Source organism: Lithobates pipiens, unplaced genomic scaffold, assembly GCF_037356315.1.
Source record: "Lithobates pipiens isolate NorthernLeopardFrog02 unplaced genomic scaffold, aLitPip1_a1.2 Scaffold_3, whole genome shotgun sequence".
NCBI lineage: Eukaryota > Metazoa > Chordata > Amphibia > Anura > Ranidae > Lithobates > Lithobates pipiens.
The window spans coordinates 67,016,436-67,035,403 of NW_027507790.1; the positions used below are offsets into that span (position 1 = coordinate 67,016,436).

General features: G+C 46.8%; 1 protein-coding gene across 2 annotated transcripts in view; it reads right to left on the minus strand.

Annotated features, from left to right (window-relative positions):
* The window catches only part of PIWIL1 (piwi like RNA-mediated gene silencing 1), a 510,395-nt gene that overhangs the window by 21,555 nt on the left and 469,872 nt on the right, over window positions 1–18,968 (minus strand). The window lies entirely within an intron of this gene.

The window sequence follows — 18,968 nt, forward strand, 5'->3', positions numbered from 1 at the left end:
GCGGCCCCCACGTTGCCACAGCAATGGAAAAACTGGAGCCAATACCTTGGTAAAGACTCGGGGGGCTGATGCCACACCAAAAGGAAGAGCCACAAACTGGCAGTGGGCTTCCCCGACTGCAAACCGCAGAAACTTTTGCTGCTGAAGGCATATGGGTATGTGCAGGTATGCATCCTGGATGTCCAGGGACGCTAGGGAGTCCCCTTGATGGAGTGCAGCGACAACTGAGCAAACTGATTCCATTCTGAACCTCTGCACTTTTACAAAGTGATTGAGGGCTTTTAGGTCCAAGATTGGACGTACCCCTTCCTTCTTGGGAACTACAGATTTGAGTAGAATCCCTGGAAACTTTCCGAATCCGGTAGAACCACCCCGCGATCCAGCAGGTCCCTTACTGCCTCCAAGAGGGCCTCCTAGTGAACCGGGGATACGGCTATGCTGGAGGGGAAGAATCAGTTTGGTGGCCAAGAGAGAAACTCTATCTTGTAACTAGAGGAAATCAGATCATAGACCCATTGGTCGGATAAACGAGGACCACTGGGCTGGAAACTCCCGAAGGCAACCCCCCCCCCCCCCGACATGGGTAGGGGCAAACTTTCATGCGGTAGCACTTTTATTTGCAGGCTTGCGGTTCCAGGGATGTTTTTGTTCGTCCGTGGACGTCCTGTCGGGCTGGAGACGTTTTGTCGAAGCTCCGGGCGGACGAAAAAGCCGCTTGTGAGCAGAAAAAGAGGGCCCTTGCCTACCCCGTGACTTATTAGCCTTCCTGGCTTGTTGGAGTACTCTTACCACCCGTGGCATTTTTAATAATGTCATCCAAAGAGCCGGTCGCCAAGGAAGGGAAGATCAGGGAAGATCCGTCAGGCCTTTTTTGGATGCCTGGTCAGCAGACCAGCATATTAATGAAATCAGGCGTCTCAGCACCACTGCTGACACTGAAGCCCTGGATAACAGAGGGAGAGTATCCGGGGCAGCGTCACAGACGTACTTAAGGCCTTGCACTAGTTGGTCTGCTAGTTCCACGCAGACAGGGGAAGCCTGTTGGTCTCCCAATTTGCGGTGCATACCTTTTGCCCACTCAGTGTCTGCGACACAAGTGCGGATGCCAGTACTGGTCGCATGGCTGACCCCACAACCGTAAACAAGGAACGAGCCACTGCCTCAGCCTAACTGTCTGTGGAATCCTAGAATGCAGGAGTCCCCTCGACCAGGATCGTGGTTACTTTATTTAACCTGGATACTGGGGGGGTCCACGACCGGATAAGCTGACCATTTTTTTGAGAAGGCTTTCCTCATAGGGGTAATGCACCGCCATGTATTTGGGGACCGAAAAGGTCAGTTGCGGGCGACCCCATTCCTTTTAAATTAACTTATCAAAATAAGTCAGATACGGGAACACCTTAGGTGAACGTGCTGGCTTGCGGGGCCCAAAAGGGACCGGTACATCAGCAGAGGGATCTGCTGGCTCCTGAATCTTCAGGGTATCATGCACAGCTGTGGTAAGTGCCCCAACAAGCGATTTGTCGTGCACTGACCCGGATGAGGACTCATCCTCACTGTCCGAACGGTCCTGGTCAGCGCCATCTGACGAGACAGAGCAGGGATCACTAGCCTCAGCAGGACCCGGGTCTGCGTCAGAGCTCTCCCCAGAGGGGGGGAGCTTTATTGCACCTTTCTTTCTACGCACCGCCTCCATCTTGGCAACGAACAAATTGAGGACCGCCGTCAGGGTATCCATTAGCACTGCGCAGTCTGCAGGTGACCCAGTTGCAATTGCCTGGATTTTGGGGGAAGAAAGACCAGTTTATGAAGCCATGCTGACCCTACCCTGTCTGCCACCCTAAGGGAACTTAGGACAGTGACAGTCCCACCCTCTTTACTGCAGCTGGCTGAGGGCATCTTTCCTGCTGGACTCACCACCCTGAGGAGTTCTGCGCTATCCAGCAAGTAGTGCCTGTAGTCCCTGTGGGCTCCCAGGTGCAGAGGAAACAAAAGCTGTGTGAGTGGCAGCCGCTGCAAATAGCGCCAAACCGCTCTGAAGTGTGCCCAGGCTTCAATAAAGTACAGAGACATAAAACACAGGGAAAGGGCACATGCTAGAGAACACTGAAAAAATGTGTTCAGGATTCCAGAAAATGTCCGCCAGTGTCCTGAATAGTAGATCACTAGGAAAATGGCTGCTGTAGACCAGGATAGCATGCTGCCCTTGCCCACAGCTAAAATGGCCGCCAGAGTAGCTCCATGAGGTACAAGGAGAAAACGATGGCAGTGAACACAGCGCTGTAGAAGGACACCAACAAAGCCTCACAGACACCTTCCAGGGGCATGAAGAACAGGACCCAGGACACCACTATCCAGTGCACCCCCCCAAACCAGGTGAGAGCCCACCGGAGAGCCCCTGCATAGACACACACACACCGCTCAGTAGCCACATGCAGCATCCCCCCAGAGAAGGGGGGGAGGGAAGATAGGGACAGGAGAGAGAAGAGAGGGACCCCAAATCGACCTCCCAGGGAATGCCCAGCTGCTCAGCCCCGCTGAGGCAGGGAGAGCTGTACTTACCAATCCTGAAGAGCTGGGAGACATGCCATCACAGACCCACTCACTGATCAGTACAGGGTGGCTGCTGGCCCGGCATACTGTGACGCAGACATCAGTAGTCCGGTCATATGTATGCCCCGGAGCATAAAAGCTCACCGGCCACCTCTGGAGCTGAGGTTTCGTCGTGGCCTGCTGAGCGCATAGCTGCGGCCTGCACACGCTCGATGGCCGGACTGGGGAGACTACAAGGATAAGGGTATCCAGCCTTTCACCCAGCTGGCAGTTGATAGTAGATAAATGGATCATTCATCTTGCTCAAAAAAAAAAATCACGCTTCTGCATAAAAAGCACGGACCGATGGGCCCGCAGGGTTCCTAGGTCCTTCTCCTTCACTAGTCAAAATAAAACTGATGTCTGCTTGGCAGGTTGGAGGGTTGTTGCCCAAGGAGAACTAACAGTTCTGAGTGTTGTGTTACAACTAATGCCTAGTATCTCCTAGTAATAGGGCAAAAAACCCAATGACTAAGAGAGGAGCTGTGTCGGTCGGGGAATATAAGAGAAATTTGATTCGAGTTTCTGTTAAAACAGACAATAGAATTATTATTATTTTTTTTTTTTTTTACAAAATATTCGCTCTTTTTTCACTTATATCACAAAAAATAAAAAATTAAGTGGTGAATAAATACCACCAATAGAAAGCTCTATTTGTGTGGACAGAATTATGAAGATTTTATTTGGGTACAGTGCCCAGTATTAAGGTGGTTAAACAATCTCCCAAATAGAGATATGGGTTGGTCTACAGGAGATTAGGCAGAAGCCACACTGCTGCCGTGGACTTAGTGACAGGTCTACAGAAGATCATCTAATAGGCTGGCTACTGCAGTAATTTAAATAGATGTTTTTAGGAAAATGTTGAGATGTGCATTATTGAGTAAATAAGGGTCTATGTGAATTATTCTAAAAAAGACCTTGTAATCATTCCCAAGAGGGAAGAGGATGACCACCTCTTGTGATTGTAAACTGTGATGCCCTGTACACACGGTCGGATTTTCAAACGGAAAAGGTCCGATCGGATTAGATTGTCGGAAAATCCAATCGTGTGTGGGCTTTATCTGACCTTTTCCATCTGAAAAAATTTGAGAGCAGGATCTCAAATTTTCAGACAAAAAAATCCAATCTGACTTCTTCCAATTGTTTGTAGAGAATTCCGATCGGACAAAGTGCCACGCATGCTCAGATCAAATTACGAGACCAAAGCTATTGGCTACTAGCCTCAACGTAGTCCTGTTGTAACGAATGAACATCATCAGGTTCCTAACTATCGGATTTTCCGACAACTTTGTCCGACCGTGTGTATGCAACATTAGTTTAGGACAAAATCAGTCGGAAAAAAATCTGACGGATTTTGTGGTCGGAATGTCCAACCGTGTGTACAAGGCATAAGAAGGTAAAGAAAAAAACAGTGGGCATTGTAAAGCAGCAAGTTTAAGTGTAGCAGAAAAAAAAGTAGGACGACAACAAAGATTCTTTAACGACTTAACCACTTCCGGACCGCTCATCGCACATATACTGCGGCAGGGCGGCCCAGCTGCGTGAAACAACATACCTGTGCATTAGATAGTATGGGCGCGTCCGCTGCACACTGGAGAAGTGACCGCCTGTGACCGCAGTACAGAGAGGCAGAACGGGGATCTGCCTATGAAAGAAAGGCGGTTCCTCATTCCGAAAGGGGACAACATGGAGAACTTCTGTTCCTAGTGAGCCCCCCCCCCCCCCCCCACTTATACATTGATCAGTGCATTCTTCTTTTTTCTGCACTGATCACTGTATTGGTGTCACTGGTCCCAAAAAGTGTCATTTAGGGTTAGATTTGTCAACTGCAATGTTGCAGTCCTGCTAAAAATCACAGATCGACACAATTACCAGTAAAAATAATAAAGAAAAATGAAAAGTCCCCAAATCTATACCTTATTTTGTAGATGCTATAACTTTTGCGCAAAGCAATCAATATTTGTTTATTTTAAAATTTTACAATATGTAGGATACATATTGGCCTAAACTGAAGAAATAATTTTTTTTGGATATGTATTATAGCAGAAAGTAAAAAAATTTTGTTTTTTTCAAAATTGTTGCTTTTTTTGTTTATAGAGCAAAAAATAAAAACTGCAGAGGTGATCAAATACCACCAAAAAAGCTCTGTTTGTGTACAACCCTTGCAATGGTCAGATAAAGCGATGCAGTGTCGTATTGTAAAAAATGGCCTGGTCATCAAATCCTTTCAGGGCTGAAATGGCTAACCTCCTGAATATTTACCCCCCATCATGACCAAGCAATTTTCTTGCAATACGGCACTGCATTAATTTAACTGACAATTGCACGGCTATGTGAAACTATACCCAAATAAAATTTGTAATCCCCCACATATAGGTTTTTTTTTTGTGCCGGGAGGACGTCCTCGACTTTCCGGGGTTATATCTGAATGATGCCTGAGGTTACAGACATCATTCAGATATCGGCATTTTCAGCCGGCGATTCCCTGCACCATAAGAATGATCATAGCGGCTGTTCCACCGCTTGATCGTTCTTACGGGCGGCGGGGGACGTCCCCTGCTTCTACCGACTCACCGCTTCCATTGGTGAGTTGGACACAGGATCCGCCGGCCCCCGGATAATGATCATAGAGATTTCCGGCGGACCATATGGTCGCTGGAGTCTCTCTGATCGTTCGGAGGCCAGGCGCAATGTTATGACGTCACGCCTGGCCTCTGCATTCAAATAACGGCGCCGCCTCTGCTGGGAAGCCGTGATAGTTTTTGATTTTAGGCTTCCCAGCCTAGAGGTGAGATGTGGGGTCTTACTGACCCCATATCTCACTGTAAATAGGTCCGATCATGCCATATTCCTATTACAGGGGATGTTAAAAATAAAAGTAAAATTAACAATGATAATAATTTTTTTTTTAAAGCGCCCCTGTCCCCGTGAGCTCGTACGCAGAAGTGAACGCATACGTAAGTCCCGCCCACATATGAAAATAGTGTGCAAACCACACATGTAACCAGTAAACATTTTTAAAGCGTCGCCTATGGGGATTTTTAAATACCAACGTTTGGCGCCATTCCACGAGCGCGTGCAATTTTGAACGTGACATGTTGCTCACACATGCCATGGTTATATGTGGAATTGCACCCCAAAATATATTCTGCTACTTCTCCCGAGTACGGGGATAGCCCATGTGTAGGACTTTTTGGGAGCCTAGTCGCGCACAGGCACCCCGAAAACCAATCACCACCTTTAGGATTTCTAAGGGTGAAAATTTTTGATTTCACTCCTCACTACCTATCACAGTTTCGAAGGCATAAAATGCCAAAATAGCACAAAACCCCCCAAAATTACCCCATTTTGGAAAGTAGACACCCCAAGCTATTTGCTGAGAGGCATGTTGAGTCCATGGAATATTTTATATTTTACCACAAGTTGCGGGAATATTGCAAACTTGGGCTCAACATACCCCTCAGCTATTTCCTTGGGGTGTCTACTTTCCAAAATGGGGTCATTTGGGGGGGGGGGTTGTACTGCCCAGCCATTTTAGCACCTCAAGAAATGAGATAGGCAGTCATAAATTAAAAGCTGTGTAAATTCCAGAAAATGTACTCTAGTTTGTAGACGCTATAACTTTTGCGCAAACCAATAAATATACGCATATTGACATTTTTTTTTACTAAAGACATGTGGCTGAATACATTTTGCCCTAAATGTATGACTAAAATTGAGTTTATTCGATTTTTCTTAGAACAAAAAGTAGAAATTCTAACTGTGTGACACAACACTGATCATCGCCCCCGATTACAGGTAGATGTGATCAGTGTCCTGTCACTAGGCAGAACGGGGAAATGCTTATTTACATTAGCATTTCCTCATTCTCCCTCTCTGTGAGACGATCGTAGGTATACCCCACGGTCAGACTCACATGCGCCTGCTATTCAGACCTCGCGATATCAAGTACAGTAACGTGATTTTGTGCAACGGAGCCCACCTGCTGCAGTAAAACTGTGGCGGTTGGACCGCAAGCGGTTAATCAAAAATCATTTCATAAATAGAAAGAAAAAAAAGTCCAGTGAGATAGCTCACCTTGGAAGGACAAGCACATACGTCAAAGAGATGGTCCTCCAACCAAGCTTTAAGCCATACAATTCTGCACATATGCACGGAAATTATTTTCTGGAGATTTAACAAATCACATTCTAGGGTGTCTACACAGAAATGCTGAAGTCAAGAGTTGTAATCTTGCAGCAAGATTAAGACAATCTATGTTCAGAGTTCACAGTCGAGTTTGCCACTGTCTGGGCAACTGACAAGGTGGCAATATCCAGCTGAATGGCAGGACCTACCAATGCAATGGAAGACTTCAAAAGAGTCTGCAAATGCCTATAAACTGAACCCTTAAAGTGTTACTAAACCCAGTAATGAAAATTGTTCATCCGCCCCCCCACAGTGCCCGCAGCTTATAAATCTTCTTTTACATTAATATTGCCACTATATAACTTTTTGGCTGATCTGTACACCAGTCAGTGAAAAACTGCAGTTTCTCCAGTGCTGAGAGTTAGGTATGAGGAGATTTCCACTGCAGCCTATATACACACGCCCACATGTGTTATGCAAATATCATGTGACCTGGCTATCTCTGAGAACAAGTAAATGTTCTCTCCAGCATAAAAAAAACACAACTGAGCATGTGTTGGCTACCCTGCCTGTGTTAGCTGGCTTTCCCCAGACAGACAGTGTAGGGAGGGAAGGATCTGTGCATACAGGATAAAACAGCCTTTTTACAGAATACAGAGGATTAACCCCTCAAGTTCCACAGTGAGTATAACTTTGCTGCATATACAGACAGATTTTACTTTTGTGGGTTTAGTAACACTTTAAGGGAGCAACAAAACTTTAATTATTCTGAAGGAATTGCAACAACCCAGGTGCTAACTGAGTTCTGGGGCTGTCTTTCTGGGGTATCAGTCAACAGGGAAAATTATCAGTTTCAATCTTCAGCAGAAAATAGGATTTTTAAAACAGCTTACCTGTAAAAAACCTTTTCTTGGAGTACATCATAGGACACAGAGTCTCAAGTAATTACTTGGTGGGTTATAGGCCTACCTTCAGGTGTTGACACTGGTATAACCAATAAAGGAAGTTGACTCCCCTATATAACCCCTCCTCCTTCCACGAGCACTCAGTATTTGTAGCCAAGCAATATAAGTAATATACTCTCACTACATAAAACAGAGGGGCGGGAGCTCTGTGTCCTATGATGTACTCCAAGAAAAGGATTTTACAGGTAAGCGGTTTTAATCCTATTTTCTTTATCGTACATCATAGGACACAGAGTCTCAAGTAATTACTTGGTGGGATGTCCCATAGGATTTTACAGGTAAGCTGTTTTAATCCTATTTTCTTTATCGTACATCATAGGACACAGAGTCTCAAGTAATTACTTGGTGGGATGTCCCATAGCAATGCTACTTGTGGGGAGGGAGACACAACCCGTAGGGTAACCCCCAGACCTGAGGACTTATACTGCTCCCTGCACTGCACACTGCGCCCGGAGGCGATATCCTCATTCCATCTTACATGCACTTGATAGAATTTTGCAAATGTATGTACTGAAGGCCAAGTTGCGGCCTTGCAGATTTGAGACCTGGAGGCCTGGTGACGCACTGCCCAAGACGCACCAACCACTCTGGTAGAGTGCGCCTTAACTTGAAAAGGGGGAATCTTTACCTTTAAATCATACGTTTGAATTATAACTTGCCAAATGCACTTAGCGACAGTGGAATTTGACGATGCCTGTCCCTTCTTAGGACCCTCTGGCAGAAGAAATAAGACATCAGTCTTAAGAATCGGAGCAGTTTTCTTAAATACATTTTCACTGCTCTCACTACATCAAGACAATGTAGTGACCTTTCGTCCCTGGATCAAGGTCTTGGGAAAAACCCTGGCAGGACAATATCTACATTCAGATGAAATCCTGAAACTACTTTTGGCAAAAACCTGGACGAGGGCATAACACAACTCTGTCCTCATGAATAATCAAATATGACTCCTTACAAGAAAGAGCAGCCAATTCCGAAATCCTCCTTGCTGAGGATATAGCAAACGAAAAATATCAGCTTCCTAGTCAGAAGGACTAAGGGAACATGCTACAACGGTTCGAATGGCTGTTTTTGTAACACTGACAAAACTAAATTTAAGTCCCAAGGGCTTAAGAGTGATTTAACTGGCTCAGCCCTCCTTGCATGAAACCCTGGACTAAAGAATGCACAGCAAGCAGTCTTTGAAATAAAAATTGATAAGGCTAAGACTTGGCCCTTAATAGTACTCAGGGCCAACTTCATCTCTATGCTTAATTGTAGAAAGGTAAGAATTCTGCCTATGATATATCTCCGAGTGTACCAACCAAACAAGCTTTCCAGGCTCTAATATATAGCTCTAAAAGCTGGCTTCCTAGCATTAATCAAAGTAGAGTTTACTCAGAATTACTCAGAATGTGGGTCTCAATAGCCAAGCTGTTAAATTTAGCGTTCGTAAAGAAGGATGGAATATCGGCCCCTGAGATGGCCTTAGTGGAAAGAGCCCTGGACCCTCCACTGCTATCCTTACGATCTCTGCGTACCATGACCTTCTGGGCCATGCTGGTGCTACCAGTATTACCGATTTTCTTTCCAGCTTGATCTTGTAAAGAACTTGAGGTAGCAACTGAATCTGTGAAAAGTGCATAGATCAGTAAAAACTGATCCCACGGGGTCGCCAACGCATCTGTTCCGTATGCAAAGTTGACTAGCTTAAGTGTTGAATCTGGACGCTAGAAGGTCTACGTCCAGAGTCCCCCATCTTTGGCAAACAGCCTGAAACACCTTGGGGTGAAGAGACCATTCTCCTGGGAATAACTGCCGACGACTTAGATAGTCCACCTGCCAATTCTCTACTCCCGGAATGAAAACTGCCGATAGGCATGGGACATTCTCTTCTGTCCAAGTTAGAATCTGGTTCACCTCTCTCTGAACTGAGAGACTCTTGGTGACCCCTTGTGATTGATATATGCCACAGCTGTGGCATTGTCGGACTAGATCCTGGCAGGACAATTCTTTAACCTGGGAGGTTCAGGTTTCTAGAGCCAGATACACTGCCGGAATTTCTAGGATGTCGATGGGCAAGGCTCCTACTCCCCAGCCTGAAAAGGTTGGCATCTGTCATTACTACCTTCCAGATAATTGATCTGAAGGACTTTCCCTTCAGCAGGTTCCAAGATAGTAACCACCAACGGAGGTTTTGGGACACTCATGGGGACAGCCACATTGGCAAGTCCAAAACTTGAATCGTTTTGTTCCAAGCAGACAGAATACTGCTTTCAGTTTCGAATGGAATTGAGTATAGGGAACTGCTTCGAATGAAGCTACCATCATCCCTAACAACCTCATGCAAAGGCGAATTGAAGGATTTCTCTTCGACCTGATCATCCTCACCAGCTCCTGTATGGAGCTGATCCTTCGGGAGGCAAGAACACCCCTTTTCTGGGCTGTGTCTATCAGGCCCAGATACTCCAGCCTTCTTAGTGGCTTTAAGGGGGATTTCTTTAGGTTGAGAATCCAACCCAAACCTTCCAGGTAACTGCTTGTGATAGCTACACCTTGCTTCAAGCAAGCCACTGACTGGTCTATTAAACAATAGATCGTCTAAGTAAGCCAAGACAGTTATGCCCTGTGCCCTTAACCTGACTAGAGGTGGGGCTAATACCTTAGTGAATACCCGAGGTGCTGTAGCAAGCACGAAGGGCAAGGCTATTAACTGAAAATGCTTTGGTTCTACTTTGAACCGCAGAAACCTCTGGTGAGGAGGAAAAGCAGCTATGCATCTCTGATGTCGATGGACGCCAGAAGTTTTTCTCCTTGCAGGATGGAAAGGACTGACTTGATTGACTCTATGCAAATGGAGCAGATTTTCAGGAACCGATTTAGATTACGTAGATCTAGACTTGGTCTGATATCCACATTTGGCACCATAATTAGGTTTGAGTAAAACCTCAAACCTTGCTCTTGTTTGGGAATCTGTCTGATCACCCCTTGAGCCAATAAACGGTCTAATGCTTGCAACAGGGATTGCCTTTTCCCTGGATCCTTGGGAACGTTTGATCTCAGAAAACAAGATGGTGGAAACTCTCATAGCTCTAGCTTGTATCCTAGAGACACTGTGGAGAGTCCATTTGTCCTCAATCTCCCTTTGCCAGACTTCTGAGTACATCAGAAGTCTCCCCCCCCCACCTTGGTGAGGGGAGATGCCTCTTCATAAGGAGGTCTTGTATTCTGCTTTGCAGACTTGTAGCCCCAGGTCTTCCTTTATGCCTGGTCTGATGGCAGAGGCCGAATAGTTTAAATGAAAGACGCTTATATTTTCTTTTCACTGGCAAAAGAGTACCATTTCCGCTGGAAATTGTTTGAATGTATTTATCCAAACTATCGTCAAATAATCATTCTCCCTTAAAGGGGAAACTAGTTAGAAGGTTCTTACAAGGCGTCTCAGCTGACCAACACTTTAACCAAAGGGTCCTTCGCATATGTACAAGTACAAACGCAAGGTGTGATGCCTGGTGAATAGAATCCTTCATAGCGTCTACAGCAAAGCATAATGCTTTAGGTAGCTCAGCCAGTTCCTGTGCTTGTTGTGCAGGGAGGTCATCTGAGAGCATCTGTGAACTGGTCCTTTAAGGACTGACAGATGCCTATAGCTGCAATTGCAGGCTGAGCAACAGTACCTGCTAAGAAAAAAAGGATTAACAGACCTTCCAACTTCTTATCTGTTGGATCTTTAAGCATAAGCGCATTGTCCACTGGGGTTTTTTTTTTTCACATTGGAAATCGCAGCATCAACTGCTGGAACATGCCATCTTTTAGTGAATCTTTCTTCCATAGGATAGCGCTTTGCGAGTCTCTTTGGAAGGGAAAAAATGCTTATCCGGATGATCCCATTCGGTATAAATAAGCTTTTTTTGTAATTCGTGGATGGGAAATGCATGCACAGACTGTAAAGGCTTCAAAGAACCCAAGGAAGAGATTGTGAAGTAGGGATCCTTGGGAACTTCAAGTATTGTTTCCTCCACAGAGAAATAATCGCATGTCTTTCCTCCCGATAATCTGAGGGCAATACCCCATCCTGTCCCCACAATTCTCTTGGACCCTCCACTGACTGTAGAGTCTAAGGTGGGGGAGGGGGATCTAGGACGCTTCCTATACACTGGATGGAGGATGCGATTAAAGCTGCTAATCTTTCTTCTAAGCCTTGCAAGGCAGAGGAAAATGCATCTTCAGTCACCTCTACAGGGGCTGAAGTCTGTGAAGCAGTTGCACCACCGCTAGCTTCCAATGACTCACCCTGGCTTGCCATGTCTGATCTCTCCGAAGAGGAAGACAGCATGGAGGCATAACTGGGATTCCCAGCACCTGGGGGGTGACACCTTAGGTACCTTTACGGTAGGTCTGGAAGACAGTGCAAAGCACAAGCAGAGGTACACACAAAATAACAGTTCTTTTGCTACTAAGTAACAATCTGTCTGGAAATGCCTGTTTACACCCTTGCGTGCCCAACGCTTTGGTGTCTCTAATGCCGCGTACACACGTAGTGGACTATCCGCCGGACTTTCCGAACGAGCTACTTGCCCACACACGGCACATTTTCAGCGGACTAATACGGCGTACTAAGTCCGCAGGACTATCCGCCGTACTTTTGAAATGAACGGACTCGCCCACACACGCGGAGGAAAGTCCGCTCATTTTGAGCGTTGCTGCGTCTCCAGGTAGGGTGGGGGGCCGGGATCCGGGGGCCCCCTTGTTAAAGGGGGCTCCCGGATTCCGATAAGGTCAGGGTTGTCGGGAAGAGGCCCTTGTCCTCATCAACATGGGGACAAGGTGCTTTGGGGTGGGGTGGGGGCCGTGTGGTCCCCCCTTCCCCAAGGCACCCCCCCATGTTGAGGGCACGCGGCCTGGTACAGCTCAGGAGGGGGGGCGCTCGCTCGCCCCCACCCCCTTTCCTGGCCGGCCGGGTAGCGTGCTTGGATAAGGGTCTGATATGGACCTGGGGGGGGGGCGGCTACCTGGAGACGCGCTCAAAATGAGCGGTCTTTTCTCCAGGCGGGAAAAGTCCGTTCATTTCAAAAGTACGGCGGACTGGCACACACACGGCCGGATTGTCCGCCCAAATGCGAGTCCGGCGGACAGATTGGAGTACAAAAATACTTTTAGTCCGCCGGACTTTTAGGTAAAAAAAGTTCACCGGAGCCCACACACGCTGGACTTTTCCACCGGATTGTCTGATCGTGTGTACGAGGCATTAGTGTGACAGACTGCCTCTCTTCAGTTAAAAAGTCTTTCTGAAATGAGAGTGTCTGTGATAAAAAGCCTCAGGTTGATCCTGATTGGCATCCTCAGCGCTTCCCCTCAGCTATGCGGCGAGTGCTGTGTGTGTGTGGACGTTACATCCATACACAGCGCCACATGACCTTGCGGATATGCCCCTCTGCGTTCTCAGGCCCTGCTAGGGACCCGGATGGCCAACACAAAGTAAGGTGAACGTACTATACACCTCAACAAGGGAGAGGGGAAGAGGAGGGGGGCTTCTGTCAGCAGATTTATAGTTTTTTTTTAAACCACAGAAGCATAGGGCGTTTCCCAATGTTACTAGGTGGAAGTGCTGGCTTGTAATTAAACCATGCAGCTAAAGCAGCTGCGTCAACCAATCAGCCACCACCCATATAGAAGTTTATACACATCTCTGTATTAGCAACTGCTGTATTTTTTACCAAATCCCACGAGATCTATAGTAAGAACCCCCTCTGCCGCTGGGACCACACATGTTCTGAGACAGAGCTGCACTAAGACACATCATAGGTAGCGTAAGTTACTCCTTATAGAGGAGACATTTGTAAGGCATATAAGGTATATTGAAGGAAAAAGCAAAGCTTCTTCCCTTACCTTGTCCTCGCTGCAGGATATTGCTGATTTAACAGACAGATCCAACTTTCACCCATCACAGTGGGCTGCGTTTAAACACGCTCAAAGACTGGGGCCCTTTTAAAAGGTGTTCCGCTCCTTTGGACCTTGTATAGCACCCCTCAGGCAACTTTAGGAAATGTAGCAAGACCAAAAAGCATCCTGGTTTCTAGGGTCCAGCTCTCAAAGAGAAGCATTACAGGCAAAACCTCGTTCTTGCATCAAGGTCCAGGTACCATCCTATGGCCTCAGTGGCGAGGATGGATCTGATTGTGGAGGTTTCTTTAAATCCAGCATGGATCCCCTCCTGGAGCTCCGCAGAGCACATCTTCACTCGTGACCAACACCTTAGACACTGGCGAAAAAACTGAGTGCTCCTGGAAGGAGGGGTTACATAGGGGAGTCAACTTCCTGTATTGGTTATACCAGTGTCAACACCTGGAGGTAGGCCTATAACCCACCAAGTAATTACTTGAGATTCTGTGTCCTATGATGTACGATAAAGAAATAGCATTGGAAGCGCACAGTTAGGAGTCTTATTCATAATACCTCACTAGTCAGAAAAGAACCTCCATTAGTGAGGTGGAAGAAAAGAATGCTATTTTTTAATTTGTAAACACTATAGTGTTACATACAATGTAACGCCGTATAAGTGAGACAATAATAGGGTAAATACACTCATCCTACTTCTTGCGCCATTAAAACAGCTTATGTGCTTAGCACTGCAGCTTGTCTTGCAGACTAAAAGAATATAGTGTAGTATCTACTATATAGCCACATAGCCAGAAACCAGTTAGTAAAGGTACACAGAAACCCTGCCTTTTACATGTAGCTGGTCCTGTCAAGGTGGGCATATCCCTGAAGGGATCTTCAGGGTCTGGGTGCCATAGGAATGGACTGCAGCCCAGGTCCTGTATAGCACTTTGCAGCTAACTCACTTTTTGTACCTCATACCAAGGTGAATGCAGGACTTTGTGCCTGAAGCAAACATTACAGCCTAATGCAGCTTTGGTTCCTAGGATATATATCAAGCATAACCGATCCTGAAACTGCTAGCAGGCCATAACGCTATAAAGTATTTGGATACTGATAGAAGTGTCAGTCAAAGAAGGAACAAATTGTGACATTTGAAACTGCTAGTGGGCCCTAAGGCATTAAGTAGTCGGATACTGATAGAGGCGTCAGTCGGAGGCCAAAACTGTGAAATTTAGAGAACAAAAATAAAATGAGCCTTGGGTTATATGTGTACACTGGAATATGGTCGTTCCCAGTAACCCAGCGTTCAATAATCTGAAGTAGCGGCATATCAACCATGGTCTAAGAATTAATTCCTGTGTCCTGTACAGTACGATTAAGATAGATTTTTTTTTAATTGGTTTAATGTAAAACTGGTGCAAAAATATGTCCAGTAACCTGAGAGGGGTTTTCCCCCCAGCTTCTGTAAAAATCTGACTTAAAGCAGAGGTCTGTCCTTCAAAAATTAAAAGCCAGCAGCTACACATACTGCAGCTGCTGACTTTTAATAATAGGACACTTACCTGTCCTAGAGTCAAGTGATGTTGGCACCCGCAGCTGATGCTTCCATCAGCTGTCGGGTGTTGCCACCGCCATTGTGGTTAAGGGAACCGGGAAGTGTAGCCTTACAGAATAATTTATCTTATGTTAAGGCAAATGTATGGCTCTGCAATCAATAAAGCTCATGTTATAAATGGATAGCTCTAACAGTGCAGGGGAAGTGTTGGTGCTTTGCAGGGTGACCACACAGAGAGCAATGGTCTTTCTCTGCAGCATGCTGGCAAGGGAATGGGCTATCTACTCAGGTTGCTTTCTAAGGAAATCAAAACCATAATACTTTGTACACCTCTTGCTTTGAAGAATCTGAAATGTATTAGCAGATTGTCTAAGGGGGGTCTTACTTTTGAGGTAGATTGCTAGGGGATAAGGGGGGAGAGGAGAGCTTTTAACAGCTTGTTTTTGAATAGGAAATGGGTGTTAAGCGTTAGGGAGTAATTCGTTTTGAGACTCTCTACTACTGACAACAGGAAGAGAGACCTGCAGCAAACAGGGTTCCCCACATTATAGAAACAATTTATTAAGATTTCCATTAACACATTTTAAAAAGCAAAGGTTAAAGAACATTTCCAGTTCTCCATATGCCCCTGTCAGATCTGTCTGCAAAAATAGGATATTTTGTACTCACCGTAAAATCTTTTTCTCTGTAATTCACCGACTGACACAGCTTCTTCTCTTTAGACCATTGGGTTGTTGTGCCACCTTCAGAAGACTAGGCATCACATGTTAACATGTGATAATAAAACTAGAACTTTCTAGTTCTGCCCAAGGGGCAGTCCCTTAGGTAACAACCCCTCAGCATGCTACTGCAGCCTCAGTACGTCAACAAGCAGTATAACGTAAAGAAAAATAAGAGGGGTGGGTGCCATGTCTGTCGGTGAATTACAGAGAAAAGGATTTTACGGTGAGTACAAAAATCCTATTTTCTCTTATATTCATCGACTGTCACAGCTTCTTCTCTTTAGACCATTGGGACGTCCCCAAGCAGTGCCAAAACGAGGGGTGGGAAAACAGCATACAACTTCATCTACCATGACATGTGGGAGCTAGTACAAACTTTACCCACAAACAGTGCATTAACTTATTAAAGGTACTTGCGTTTTTACCCCCCCAAAAAAAAACAGGAGTAAATTGCATATGCAATTGCAACTAAACAGCAAAAACTTTGTGGCCAAAATAGGCATCACCCAATGCACTGACATCTACCTTGCAGAACTTTGTACGTGTGGACAGATGACCAGGTCGCCGCTTTACACACTTGAGCGACAGACACTTGATGGTCGGAAGGTTCAAAACATGGGAGTGGCCCGTGACCGGAAAGGGGGGCACCTGCCCGTTCAAGGCTTAGGCTTGCACTACAATCTGTCTGATCCACCTGGAAATGGTGGCTGACGAGACAGCCATGCCTTTCTGTGGACCAGACACCGAAACAAACAGGGAATCTGACTTCCGGAAGGGAACCGTGGCAGACAAATACACCTTCAGAGCCTGAACCACCTCCAGAGCATGAAGGGCCACCTCTTTAGGATGTGTCGGCTTAGAACACAGAGATGGTAACACAATGTCCTCATTCATGTGAAACGCTGAGACTACCTTCAGCAGGAAAGACGGTTGCTGACGCAACACCACCTTATCCTTGTGAATAACCAGATGGGGCGACTGGCAGGACAAGGCCGCCAGTTCCGAAACCCTCCTGCCTGATGTAATAACCTAGAAAGACCACTTTCTGTGAAAGAGTCAACAGGGGAAACTGATATTTTCAAATGGAGGTTTCTGAAGCGCCAATACCAGGTTCAGATCCCACGAGGGTAACGGTGGACGCACCGGAGGGACTAGATGTCGCACCTCTTGAGCATAAGTACTCACTATACAGTGAGACGCCAGGGGTCGCTAAAAAAGGACAGCCAAAGCTGATATTTGTCCTTTAATGGTGCTTAATGCCAATTTCTGGTCCACCCCTTGCTGAAGAAATAGCAGGATCCTGGACATAGAAAAGGAGCGTGGATGCCATCCTTTCTCCTCACACATGGAGATGCAGGCGAGATATCTTCCAAGAAGAAGATTTCCGTGTCATAAAGACCCCGATTCCTCAACACCTGGCTCTCAATAGCCATGCCGTTAAAGCAGAATGGAGAATCAGACCTTGAGACAGAAGGTCCTCTCGCAACGGCAGTCGCCAGGGAGCGTCTGCCACCAGCAAGCGCACTAGGTCTACGTACCAAGGATGCTAAGGCCAATCTGGGGAAACCAGTATTACCGGGATCCCTTCGGCTTCCACTCTGTGAAGCAGGCGTGGTAACAGTTTCAGTGGAGGAAAGGCGTAGATCAGCTGGTACTGATCCCATGGAGCCACCAGCACATCTGATGCGTCTGCCCACGGATCTCTTGTCTGACACGAATCTTGGCACCTTCCGATTGAAATGGGAGGCCAGAAGATCCACATCTGGTGTGCCCCACCACAGTAGCCTGAACACCTCCGGATGCAACGCCCATTCTCCTGGTACATGTCGCTCTGCCCACAAAGTATGTGAGTAACCTCCCGTGCAGCGGCCGAGTTTCTTGTTCCTCCTTGGTGATTGACATATGCCACAGCAGTGGCGTTGTCTGACTGGATCCTGATCGGACGCCCTTGCAGTCTCATCGACCATGTGAAGAGGAATAGCCTGATCGCTCTCAGTTCGAGCAGATTGATCGGCAACTTGGATTCCTCCGTCGACCAGAGGCCCTGAGTCGACTGAACTCCCATCACTCCACCCCAGCCGAATAGGCTGGCATCCGTTGTGATCACCGTCCATTTCAGAGGTAGGAACGACTTCACGGACTGAAGGACCGGGGACCTCAGCCACCAGATCAGGGAACCACTGACTAACTGGCTCACCTGGATCTGTAGATCCAGGGACAATGGAGATCTGTCCCACTTTGTCAAGATCTCTTTCTGCAGGACTTTGGCGTGGAACTGGGCATATGGTACTGCCTCGACGGAGGCCACCATGAGTCCCAGGACTCGCATGCAGAAGCGCAGCGATGACCACTTGCGGTTCATCAGCAGTTTTACCACGGCTCTGAGAATCTGCAGCTTGTCTGAAGGGAGAAACACTATCACTTCCCTGGAGTCCAGCAGCATGCCTAGGTACTCCAAATGCTGAGTCGGTACTATCACCAACTTTTTGTACAAACGTACTTAAGGCCATGCACTAGTTGGTCTGCTAATTCCACGCAGACAGGAGAAGCCTGTTCTCCCAATTCGTGGTGCAACAGTTTTGCCCACTCAGTGTCTGCGACACAAGTGCGGATGCCAGTACTGGTCGCATGGTTGACCCCACAACCGTAAACAAGGAACGAGCCACTGCCTTGGCCTTCCTGATCCTTAAATGCAGGAGTCCCCTCTACCGGGATCGTGATTACTTTAACCAGTTGCAATTGCCTGGACTTCAGGGGAAGAAACACCAGTTTCTGAAGCCTTGCTAACCCTACCCTGTCTGCCACCCGAAGGGGACTTAGGACAGTGACAGTCCCACCCTCCTTACTGCTGCTGGTGGAGGGGCTCTTTCCCACAGGACTCACCACCCTGAAGGGTTCTGTGCTATCCAGCAAGTAGTGCCTGTGGTCTCTGTTGGCTCCCAGATGCAGAGGCATCCACTCTGTGTCAGTGGAAGTTGCTGCTAATGGTGCTGAAACCGCTCTGCCCAGGCTCAAAGGAAATGACCACCCAGCGTCCAGTATAAGGACACTGGGAAAATGGCTGCCAGAGCACAGGGACACATGCTGCCGCTAGAGAAAGCTGAAAAACGTGTTAAGGTTTCTAGAAATTTTCTGCAGGCGTCC